Source organism: Moschus berezovskii, chromosome 1, assembly GCF_049115385.1.
Source record: "Moschus berezovskii isolate FMDL1 chromosome 1, NW_MosBer_1.0, whole genome shotgun sequence".
NCBI lineage: Eukaryota > Metazoa > Chordata > Mammalia > Artiodactyla > Moschidae > Moschus > Moschus berezovskii.
In genome coordinates this window covers 77,670,484-77,683,599 of record NC_142460.1, presented here as the reverse complement: position 1 = coordinate 77,683,599, position 13,116 = coordinate 77,670,484, and the positions used below count along the sequence as shown (strand labels likewise).

General features: G+C 41.0%; 1 protein-coding gene across 4 annotated transcripts in view; it reads right to left on the bottom strand.

Moving 5' to 3' along the window:
* PHLDB2 (pleckstrin homology like domain family B member 2) overlaps positions 1–13,116 on the bottom strand; it is a 261,403-nt gene that overhangs the window by 190,444 nt on the left and 57,843 nt on the right. The window lies entirely within an intron of this gene.

Here is a 13,116-nt window from a genome sequence, read left to right as displayed (position 1 = left end):
CTGTGTCAGGCACTAGTGATACATGGTCAGTACCAGTATGTAGATAATGAGGAATTTGGCATGTGCCAAGAGGGGCAATAAAGAGTATGAGGAGAAATGAAAACAGGGTCACACTTGAAATCAATAAAAGACATCTCTGAGGAAGTAGCATTTAGCTAAGACCTGAGGCAGAAGCAGAAGTTACACAGGAAAAGATTTCAGGCAGAGGGACAGACTAAGCCTGAGGTAGTGAAGAGCTAGGGAGAGTTTAAAAGCAAACAAAACTGTGTCCCGCACCTGGAGAAATGCAACAGGAATAAGGCTGGAAGGCTTACAGACCTTGTCCTTGATCACTGTTGTTTGTGGTCACTAAGTCATGTCCAACTCTTTGTCCCATAGACTGTAGCTCACCAGGCTCCTCTGTCTGTAGGATTTCCCAGGCAAGAAGACTGGAGCGGGTTGCCATTCCCTTCTCCATGGGATCTTCTGAACTCAGGGTTTTTTGTTTTTTTATGTTTTTTTTTTCTTTTTGATCACTGAGTCACCTAGTCTTCCCTGTCCTTGATTAGGACTTTTAATTTGAATACATCATTATTATTACTGCTTTATGTCTTATTAATTAAGGCTGTAATATAATCTGATTTGTATTTTTAAAATCTCCCTCTGGCAGGTCTGTGGAGAATCAAGTCTGAAGAAAACAAGGGAGATTTGTTTTCATAAGAATGGTGGCTTGAATTACGTGATAGTAAAGAGAGCTGGAAAGAAATGGGTAAATTTTTGACATATTTTGAGGGTAGAATCACCAGGACAATGTCATAACACCTCTGGAATTTTTTAAAAAATGTATCAGCTATCCTAGAAGACTCTGGAAAGATGGAAAGCTATTTTTTCCATTTCTCCTTAGGAAAACAAGATTTTGCTTATGACACCTAGGTAAACTGAGGCACCTTGAAGGATTATCCCTTCAGGGAGATAATCTTAAGATTATCTCCAAGATTTGGAGAGAAGCTCCAAAGTTTGGAGGAGGAGTGTGTGTGGAAAAGAGACTGGGATCTCCCAAGACTTGAAGATGTAAGGAGGTGAGTGATTTTATTAAATGCATAGTTTATTTCAAATATATATGGTGGGGGCCAAGTTCTGCTTTCATGGGCTCACTGGAGATGGACAGATCTTTGATGGAGGCCATTGTGGAGGCCAGTGTGAAAAGTCTCAACAATAGCGCCCCAGCTCCAACTTTCCACAGAGTAAATAGAGGCAGCCACGTGCAAATGGACCCAAGCTTGAACCACGTGCTCTTTGGCGATGAACTAAACTTTTTAGTTAGATTTCCATCTCCTTTTAAGCCATTTCTATACTCCTACCATCTTTGGAAGGGAAAGGGGCACTTAAACACTTCTGAGATGCAATTTCTCATGACTGGAGGATAGAGGCCTAAGCATATTTATCTAATGGTAAAATAAATAAACAAAAGTATGTCTATTCTTATTCATGTATCTGATACTCTGGACATAAACAAAAACCAGACATTAGTTGGTACTGTTAATGATGATAGTGGTGGACAGCAGGCAGGTTTTAGAGTAGTATTGGCAAATACATCTTGAGAAAATATTACTGGAAAGGGGCTGTGGCAGGCGTAAACAAGGAAACAGCTGGGGAGCAGGTGGTTCTCTTCACATCTGGGAGCCACTAAACCCAGTGGTAATAGAAGCATTCCGTATGGTTCTACCCCTTAGCCCAGTGGGATTAGGCCCTGCTCCCCATCCCAGCTCCGGGCACCACTTAGGTAGGATTTCAGCAAATAGGCAGGCTTTCAGCAAAGATGATACTGGTGGACAACATGCCTCACCATTAGTGGATCAGGGCCAGAGGTTCCTGCTTCATTCCATACAGCATGGCCTGGGTGAATCTAGTTCAATCACTTTAGCTTTACAGAATAATTCAGGATACAGTGAAATGGGTACTCATGTATTTTGTGGGAATATAAATTGTCTAATCTTTATTGAGGGCAGATCTGGTGATATCTCTGCATAATCTTAAAATGTGCATTTTTTCCCCTCTCTTCACTCTAAAAAATTAATCATAATATTGACTCATTATGTATACATGGTCTTTTGTTTGTTTGTTTATTTATTTGCTTATTTATTTGCGATAAATCCTTAGAATGTACCACCACAAACAAATGCTCAGATCTTGATGGCAACTGACCCATAACCATAAGGTCTCTGCATTTTATACTCTGCTTCCTTCTTCTCTGAGGTAACCTGGATCTCATATTCATCATCATATAAATGCATTCTCTTTTATATAGACATTTTTGGTAGTATTTGTATTTCTGAAATTTTAATTTTAGTATATATGTGTATACGTACATATGTAAATGTGTATATTTAATCTTCACAGAATCATTTTTAATTTAATAATACATTGCTAAGATATGGATCATGTCACATGGTAGTTTGATGAACTCCTGTTGGCTGATGAGTTGTATCACATTGTATTCAGCACAGCTGATTCATACCTTCTCCTTTTTTAAAAAGATAATTTTACTTATTTATTTTTGTCTGTGCTGGGTCTTCGTTGCTGCGTAGGCTTTTCTCTAGTTGCGGCAAGCAGGAGCTACTCTCTAGCTGCCTGGTGCAGGGCTTCTCAATGTGGTGGCCTCCCTTGTTGAGAAGCACAGTTTCTAGGGTGTGCAGTAGTTATGACTCACAGGAGCACAGACTCAGTAGCTGTGGCACACGGGCTTAGTTGCTCCACGGCATGTGTGATCTTCCTGGATCAGGGATCAAACCTGTGCATCCTGCATTGGCAGACAGATTCTTTACCACTGAGTCACCAGGGAAGTCCATGTCCTCTCCTTTTTATAGGCATTTGGGCTGTGTTCAATTTTTGTTGGCTCAACCCAAACATTCCAATAAAATACGGTCAAAAGGTAGAAACAGGCATTTCAAAGAAGATAAATATATACCTAACAGAAATATGAAATAGTATTTAACATCAACAGAGATCAGGAAATAAAGTGAAGGTGATGAAGTGCTAGTCGCTCAATCATGTCTGACCCTTTGCAACCCATGAATTGTAGCCCACCAGGTTCCTCTGTTCATAGAATTTTCCAGGCAAGAATAGTGGAGTAGCCATTCCCTTCTCCAGGGAATCTCCCCGACCCAGGGATTGAACCCAGGTCTCCTGCATTACAGGTGGACTCTTTACCATCTGAGCCACCAGGGGAGCCCCAGGAAATGTAAATCATGATTTTAATAAAATAGTATTTTACAACCATTTGCTTGATAAGCATGAAAAAGTCTGATTGACAGTACCAGGTGTCAGAGAGGATGTAGATCCAGAGCATCACTTATAGATCATTAGGGAAATTTGAGTTGGTGCAACAGTTTTGGGAACAACTTTACATTATCTCATAAAGAAAGTCTTCATCTATCCTATGACTAGGATGACTGACTATACATTGTCCAAACCAAGACACTTTTGAGAACTAAAAAGATGAGTCCCCAGGTCAGCTGGAATTAACTGGGATTGCCTGGGAAAACTGAGCCATATGGTCCTTTATCCAAGACTTGGAAAGTCCACTCCCAGGAGATATATCTGCTGCATAGGAGACCTGTATAGAATGTTCAGGGCAGGATTCTTCATGTGAACAAAATCCTGTGCAGAGCCTTTCACTCAGCAAATGCAATGTCTAGGAACTTACTGTTCCTTGGAGGAAAAGCTATGACCAACCTGAAAGTGAAACTGAAGTCGTGTTCGACTCCTTGCGACCCCATGGATTGTAGCCCATAGAATTTTCCAGGCAAGAGTACTGATGTGGGTTGCCATTTCCTTATCCAACCTAACCTAGACAGCATATTAAAAAGCAGAGACACTACTTTGCCAACAAAGGTCCATCTAGTCAAAGCTATGGTTTTTCCAGTAATCATGTATGGATATGACAGTTGGACTATAAAGAAAACCGAGCACCGAAGAATTGATGCTTTTGAACTGTGGTTTTGGAGAAGACTCTTGAGAGTCCCTTGGACTGCAAGAAGATCAATCCAGTCCACCCTAAAGGAAATCAGTCCTGTATAGTCATTGGAAGGACTGATGTTGAAGCTGAAACTCCAATACTTCAGCTACCTGATGTGAAGAACTGACTCCTTGGAAAAGACCCTGATGCTGGGAAAGACTGAAGGCAAAGGAGAAGGGGACGACAGAGGATAAGATGGTTGGATGGCATCACTGACTTGATGGACATGAGTTTGAGCAAGCTATAGGAGTTGGTGATGGACAGGGAAGCCTGTCATGCTGCAGTTCATGGGGTTGCAAAGAGTCGGACACGACTGAGCGACTGAAGTGAACTGAACAGAGGAACTTACTGTAAGGAGAGGTTACTAAGAACAAATATTTATCTACTATGTCATTCGTCAAAGGATTTTTGTAATACTGAAAATCTGGAGACTGTTCAAATATTGCTAATTCAGTCTTTTTACTATGGTACATTCATAAAATGTATTATTAAGCAGTAATTTAAGATTAACTGTGTATATAAAGAGATTAGGAGATGCATTTTACAGCATCAATATTCGTGGATTCCTAGGAAACATTTAATCTTTAAGTTTGCTTCTCTATGGACTTCCATGGTAGCTCATTTGGTAAAGAATCCACCATGCTTACCTCACCAAAGTTTCTTTGCATCCATGAAAACTTATCTCTCTTGGACAAAATACTACTGCTTAGATGGCCACAAACATAAATTAGTTTCATGTCATAGTCTGACTCCTTGATTACAGTCACTCAACAACTTACTGAGAGAATCCTAACACCTTAAGTGCTGTGAAGCAGATGTAAAAAGACTACTAACTATGTGGATTAGAAATCTTGGGGAAGTAAATACTTAACTTTTCAAGGACTTTGAATGTGTGGGTCTTTGTCAGCGGAGAGACATTTACCTGAGGAGAATGAATAAGTCTGTTTGGAAAGGAGGCTTTCGGAGCCTATCTGGAATCAAAGGGCAATAGAGTGAATCCCATTTTCTACAATAGCAGGAGTTTCTCCCTTGACTAGTTGCCAAATGGAGAGTTGTCTCTATTTCTGATGAAGGAGGCTGAGTACTCAGAGCTATGCTACAAAGCCTTCAGAATTATGAAAACTCAGGTATGGCCTATTTCTGGGTAGGAATACATACGAGGAATCTAGGTTTCTGCCTTCTGGCGGCTGACTAAGCTGAAACACCTCTGAGGCAATGGTATGACCCAGGAAAGTTTAACTTCTACTGCCTACAACACCCTCCGGACCCCATTAAGCTCCTTAAGCTCATGGAGACTCCACAGCAACTCTTCTAGTGATGGAACTCCAGTCCAAAGTTCTGAGGTGGTTTGGTTGGATAGACCCTGGATAGAGCGGATAGACTGACCAGATTATGGACTTCACAATAAGGCAGTGGTAATCATCAAAGGGACTTCCCTGGTGGCTCAGAGGTTAAAGCATCTGCCTCCAATGCGGGAGACCCGGGTTCAATCCCTGGGTCGGGAAGATCCCCTGGAGAAGGAAATGGTAACCCACTCCAGTATTCTTGCCTGGAGAATCCCATGGACGGAGAAGCCTGGTAGGCTACAGTCCACAGGGTCGCAAAGAGTCGGACACGACTGAGCGACAGAACGGAACGGAATCATCGAAGAGGTCATTGTTCCCTGGGTCTTTCGGGGGCTCCATCTTTCTGTTGCAGTTGAAGTTGTTCAGTTGGCTAAAGATAAAGGACAAACAAAAACGCTCAAGGCACATAGCCCCTGTGACAGTAGCTAGGCCAATCTTGGCACAGTTAGTAATCATAACCGAAATATTAACCACTGTTTATTGGTGCATTTCCTATAGGGTCAGAGACTGTATGCATAATAAGTACATGATACACATTATCTCATGCGATTTTAGGGCTTCCCTCGTGGTTCAGGCAGTAAAGAATCCATCTGTACTGCGGGAGACCAGGGTTCGATCCCTGGGTCAGGAATATCCCCTTGAGAAGAGAATGGCAACCCACTCTAGTATTCTTGCCTGGAGAATCCCATGGACTGACAAGCCTGGTGGACTATAGTCCATAGCGTTGTAAAGAGTCAGACACAACTGAGCAACTTACACTTTGACTTGACATGCAATTGTTAAGAACCCTACAAGGTATGCTATTATCATCTCCAGATGAGAAAACTATATCTCAAAAAGTTTCAATAACTTTCCCAAGTCCACAGCCTAGTCAAGAAATCTGAACTCAGGATCGTCTGAACCCAAAATAGTATTCTTATTCACTGTAGAATGTGGCTTCCCATGTCTATATGGCAGAGCATTTCATTCTTTCTCATTTTATGGAAAATGTACTTATATGTACTCAGAGAAAAGCTATTTTGTTCTTAATAGCCATTAAAATCATCCAGACATGCTAACTGTGTAACCAGATATAAATGGTGTTTCCTTAATAGCTGGTTGACCAAATGACTACTTAGTTCCCATAGAAAGTATATTATTACACCTAAGAAAGAGAGCTAATAAGGAGTTCTATTGATGACAGCAATCTTTTCTTCAAAGGAATACCTAATCTGATGCCAGGAATCTGATAGAACCTTGAACTGTGGGTATAATTTGTTGTTTAGAGGGCCCTCTTTGCTTGTGAGGATCATGGGTTTATCCGAGACTTTGTTCTAAAACTTGCAATGATGATTGGGAAGAATAAATTTAGTCTACAAAAGAGTCACAGTTTTGATCTATAAACCTTGGTGTTCCTTTCTCATCAATTTAACTCCACTGAGGGGAAGAACTTAACAAAGCTCCCATAATAATACTTGTCTGTCCATGATCTTGTAATGCTTTCCCTCTACCAACAAGCAAAGGAGGAGGTATTTTGTGATTGAACATCTACACTCTGTCTGTTGGGTGCTTTCTCATAGGTTATCCTTTTAATCTTTACTTTCAGTTCAGTTCAGTTCAGTCGCTCAGTTATGTCCGACTCTCCGCGACCCCATGAATCACAGCACGCCAGGCCTCCCTTTCCATCACCAACTCCCGGAGTACACTCTAACTCATGTCCACAGAGTCGGTGATGCCATCCAGCCATCTCATTCTCCGTCGTCCCCTTCTCCTCCCGCCCCCAACCTTTCCTATCATCAGAGTCTTTTCCAGTGAGTCAACTCGTCACATGAGGTGGCCAAAGTATTGGAGTTTCAGCTTTAGCATCAGTCCCTCCAATGAACACCCAGGATTGATCTCCTTTAGAATGGACTGGTTGGATCTCCTTGCAGTATAAGGGACTCTCAAGAGTCTTCTCCAACACCACAGTTCAAAAGCATCGATTCTTCGGCGATCAGCTTTCTTCACAGTCCAACTCTCACATCCATACTTTAGAGCATCCTTATGTGGTAGGTTTATCCACACCAATTTTACTATTAAATACCTTACCTCAGTCTTTTTTTCAGAGAGAAAAAAATAATAGGTAGCTAGAGTGGAGAAGCGGAGAAGGCAATGGCACCCCACTCCAGTACTCTTGCCTGGAAAATCCCATGGATGGAGGAGCCTGGTAGGCTGCAGTCCATGGGGTCGCGAAGAGTCAGACACGACTCAGCGCCTTCACTTTCACTTTTCACTTTCATGCATTGGAGAAAGAAATGGCAACCCACTCCAGTGTTCTTGCCTGGAGAATCCCAGGGATGGGGAGCCTGGTGGGCTTCCGTCTATGGGGTCGCACAGAGTCGGACACGACTGAAGCGACTTAGCAGCAGCAGGAGCAGCAGAGTGGAAAAGTAAGCAAGAGAAGAGTCAAGTAAATGTTTTAGAGGCACCTTTTCACTAAGAAAGCATCAGATGTCATTGAAAATAATAGTGACATATATTTTCTATTCCTGGCCTTTTTTTTTTTTTTTAACTTTTAAAGGATTAAGACCTTGACATTAAATAGCAGGACTGACACCCACAAATTCCAGGTCTCCTTCTGACTTGGCTGAGTCTATCTTGTTGGTCTTGGTTTTCTGACAGAGGAGGGGAGTCATGCATATTTACCCCCATGGCTTTTACAAGACACAAAATAACATCTATCCAAATCACTGTTTTGAAATGATAATAAAAAGAAAAACTGCATTGTGATCCTCTTGGCCTGCTAGTTTCATTACCTGAGGTCCTTTCTCTTGTTCTTTAACCACATTTGAGACTGAAATATCTGAACAACTATATTCCTGGAAACCAGTGACTTGCTTGGGTCAGAAGGCATAAGGTGGGACTTCCCTGGTGGTCCAGTGGTTAAGACTTTAGACTCTGAATGCAAGGGGCCCTGGTTTGACCTCTGGTCAGGGAACTAGATCCTACATGCAGCAATGAAGATCAAAGATCCATGTGTTGCAAATAAGTCCTGGCACAGCCAAAGAATAATAATAATAATTATTATTTTTAAAAAGGAATGCATGAGGTGATCATTTTGGTTTAAGTGAGAAGCCTATTTGTGACCAGGAGTCTTGGCCCATTTTCCTTTCATTTCTATTTCCTGTATTTTCCAGATTAGAGAATTCCTAGCCAACTATTTATAATATACTTACTGAAAAATTTACTGTTTTATTCACAAAGGTTTATTTTGGGGGCCTACAAAGTCTGTTTATTTAAAGATTCTAGAAAAAGAAGAATTTGGTGTATCTTTAACTGGATGTCTTATTTTGGAGAAATATGCAGCAGGGTTGGATCCACCCCAAAATTGCCTGAGTGGGCTGCCAGCGGCTCTACCCTGGGGTGGCGCTTTCTTCTTGGCTGTATCTGTGGAATGTCTCCCCTTTCTCCCATGGATGCCTATGTCTTCTTTGAGATGAAGTGGGCCAGAAGAGAAATGGCAGGACCAGGAGCAGGGCCCCAGAGAACAGGGGAATGAAAATCCAGAATCAGCACAGGCCACCAGCCATGTCTTTGGAAATGGAGAAAAGCAAATTGAGCACTATAGCTTCAGCCCCAAAATGCTTTAATCTGTGGCATGTGCCTGGCCATAGTCGCACACCATGACACCAGGGAAAGAGTCTATGGATGGCACCATGGGGAAGGTCCTTACTTCCAGCCTTGATATCCAAGTGCAGAAAAGTGTCCAAAGATAAAGAGGAATCTTTCATTTATAGGGACCATTTAATTTTCACTGTTCTCTAAAGACATTGTGATAGCATAGCATGCTATAGAGAATACAACAAATACCTGTAGTGCTGAATTATTGAGTTGTTTAAATAGAGAACACATCCAACTAGAGTAACTTGAAGTCATGAGGATACGAATTACTTAAGATATGAGAGCAATCTAAGTGTCCATCAACAGATAAATAGATAGGGAGGATGTGATACCCACACATAGTGGAATACTACTTGGCCATAAAAAGAATGAAAATTTGCCATTTGCATGGATGGATTTGGAGGGCTTTATTCTAAGTGAAATAAGTCAGATAGAGAAAGACAAATACTATATTATATCCCATATATGTGGAATCTAAAAAAGAGAACAAATTAGTGAATATAATAAAAAAGAAACAGACTCACAGATGTAGAGAACAAGCTAGTATTTACCAGTGAGAAGAGAGGGCAGTAGAAGGGGTAAGTGAAGGGTAGGAGATTAAGAGGTACAAGCAATTAGGTATAAAATAAGCTACGAGGCTTCCCTCATAGCTCAGATGGTAAAGAATCTGTCTGTAGTGCAGGAGACCTGGGTTTGATCCCCAGGTTGGGAAGATCTCCTGGAGAAGGAAATGGCAACTTACTCCAGTATTCTTGACTGGAGAATCCCATGGACAGAGGAGCCTGGCAGGCTACAGTGAATGTGGTTGTGAAGAGTCAGATACTTCTTAGCAACTAAATCGCCACCACAAGGATATATTATATAACAGGAGAAATATAACCAATATTTTATAATAACTATAAATTACAAAGTGAAAGTCTCTCAGTTGTATCTGGCTCTTTTCAACCCCACGGACTATACAGTCCATGGAATTCTCCAGGCCAGAATACTGGAGTGGGTAGCCTTTCCCTTCTCCAGGGGAATCTTCCCAACCCAGGGATTGAACCCAGGTCTCCCACTTTGCAGTCAGATTCTTTACCACCTGAGCCACAAGGGAAGCCCATAAATGGAGTATAATCACTATATTGTACACCTGCAACTTATATAATATTATATATATCAAATATACTTCAATAAAAATATTTCTTAGCTTCTCAGGTTATACATGGAGTAAATAAAGACCCAGAAACTCAACTCTAGAAGACATCATAAATACCAAGAAACAGGAAAACTAAGATATTGCTGAGAAACAACCTTAGTCTGAAGTGTGATATCTTGATGGGTTGTTTGTCTTCTCCATGCTGATTCATAGCAGGTATTGGTTTCACCGATTGTAGATGCTATCCATTTACAACATACATCAAAGGTCATTGACCTATTCATATCTTTTCTTCTAGCCCCAGGAAAACTCTTATGATGTTTATTTCCACTCTTTTCTTTATTCCATTTCTGAGAGATTTCTCTAGGGACAGCCTTCATGGACAGAGAAATTTGGGTTGGATTAGGAAGCTTTTTGAGGTGCAAAAGCATTTTTCAAGTATCAACTATCTTCTAAGGCAGTGGTTCCTATACCACCATCAGCAGCAGCAGCATTTGAGAATTTGTAGAAACACACATTCTTAGGAACCACTTCAGACCCATGAGAATCAAGGACTCAGGGTTGTGGATCAACAATCCATGCTATAACAAGGCCTGCAGGTGATTCTGAGACCACTATTCTAAGACACGCTTTTCTCCCTGGGCTGCTGCATATCTGGGGATGTATTTTATTTGAAAGGTAGTAGTGGGAGAAGCAATCACATGTGTCAGGGTCCTATTGAAATATTCTCTTTGGTCACCTAGTGTATTTTCTTTTCCTCTGTTCTTGATTGAAGCAAAACCCAGTTTCATAATGCGGGAATCCGAGGGCTTAATGCCATACAAAATACAGCATCAGAATCCTTTTCTAGTAGTGTACAAGCTCTAAGAGGCAAATCATATAACTTTCCCCTCAAAGGCCAACTTCAGATACTAGACAAGCCACTCCCCAACCATCACTCGAATCAGTACCCTTTGCCAATGCAACCACAGGGGTATGATTAGACCCTTCCTTAAAACCAAATGTGCCGTCACCAAGTAGGTTATTAAAGCACAAGGGCTTCCCAGGTGGTGCTAGTCATAAGAACCTGCCTGCCAGTGCAGGAAATGTAACAGACATGGGTTCTATCCTTGGGTTGGGAAGATCAGCTAGAGGAGGGTATGGCAACTCACTGCAGTATTCTTGTTTAGAGAATGGAGAGGAGCCTGGCGGGCTGCAGTCCATAGAATCACAAAGAATCAGACATGACTGAAGCAACTTAGCACCCATTTAGTAAAGCACAGAAGGGTGTCCCTCTGGGTTTTATTTACATAGTACTATGAACTCTTAGATGAGCCAGCGCTATGGAAATGTCCACAGAAGGTCATTGTCAGGAGGGATATACAGAGACTGTTTGTGGTTTGCTTAATTGAGACTCCAGAGGCATCTTTAATCTTAAATAAGCAGTTGTGTTTGACTCTCTGACTTGAGCCTTGGAGGCATTGCTCAGCATCTGCTTAGCTCTGGTGGAGTGGGTATGGAAGGCTGGTCTTTCTTCTCATTCAGAAGCATGTGCACGATGTAGAGCTGGAAGAGTATTTAGACACCATCTAGACCTACTGTTTAGAGACTTACATAGAAGATGCATGTCTTTGAACCTTTGAGTAATTAAAGACACCCAGCATAATTATCACATTATATTGTAATTGTTAGTCTACTAGGCTGTCATCACTGCTAAATGTGAGGTCTTTGAGAAGGCAGACTTCATTCTAACCACCCTTGAATCTCTGGTAACTAGCATAATGCGTGGTATACAACAGATTCTTAAAATTTTTGATTAATGATGAATGCATCAACCTTGAATTTAACCTCTGGATCTGTTTGTAGCAGCTGTCAGTAAGATAAGCCACTGAAATGGGCAGGTTTTATTAGAACAGACATCTGGGTTTCCATTTGGAAACCTGGAGATGCAGTTTATTCTACCTGTTTATTAAACATAGAATTATAGCATCTTAGACGGGATCCTTAGATGACCTAGCAATGATACCTTCATTCACTGGTCTCATTTTAGAATTGCAAAAGCAGCCCAGGCAAGATAAATGATTTGCCTAAGGCTCTACGACTTATTACTGGGTGGTGAGGCCTGAGCTAGTACACAAATGCCCAAAGTTAATGCTCCTGCTCCTCAACTGATGCTTTGTCTTATCTTCTCAGCTTACATCATTTTCATAACTCAGATCTAAATTTCTGAAAGGAATAAGAGTTATTTATTAGGCCATTATCTTCAGGTCAAATATAGTCCTGAATATTATCCATAAAATCTTAGATTTTGGGAAGGGCCTTCGAGATTTTTGGTCCATTATCCCAACCCCTAGAGAAGGGAATGGCAGTCCACTTCAGTATTTTTGCCTGGAGAATTCCATGGACAGAGAAACCTGGAAGTCTACTGTGAGCTCACAAAAAGTCAGATAGGACTGAGTGACTAATACACACACACAAACACACACACATATATCCCAACTCAGGAAAGGATCTCCTCTACAAACTTCCTGATAGAATGACATTTAGTCATCGTCTGAAATCCTTCAGTAGTGAGAATGTCATTACCTCATTTTTGAACTGATCTAACAGACACAAAATTCTTCCTGTTATTTAAGTGAAACAATTGCTATACATTTTAATGCAATAACTACTGACATCTAGAACTATGCAGAATGAATCTAGAACTTCTTCTTGGCAGTTATTCCTAAATCTGAATATAATTTTCATTATCAACATTAATCTCTTCTCCAACAAAACATTCTTTGAATTATTCTTCTAAAGACAGAGTTTCTACAACCACTATCATTCTGGTTGCCCTTCTCTATTTTCCAGTTTGCCAATATCCCAATCTAGATGTAAAACCCCAAGCTAAATGTTTTAAAGCTGGTCTAATGGGTAGGGAATGCAGTGGAAGAGTTTATTTCGTTCATTGTATGTCCTAGATTTTTGTTAAAGTTTAAAATCGTATTAAATTTTTTGCCTGTCTCACTACTTGC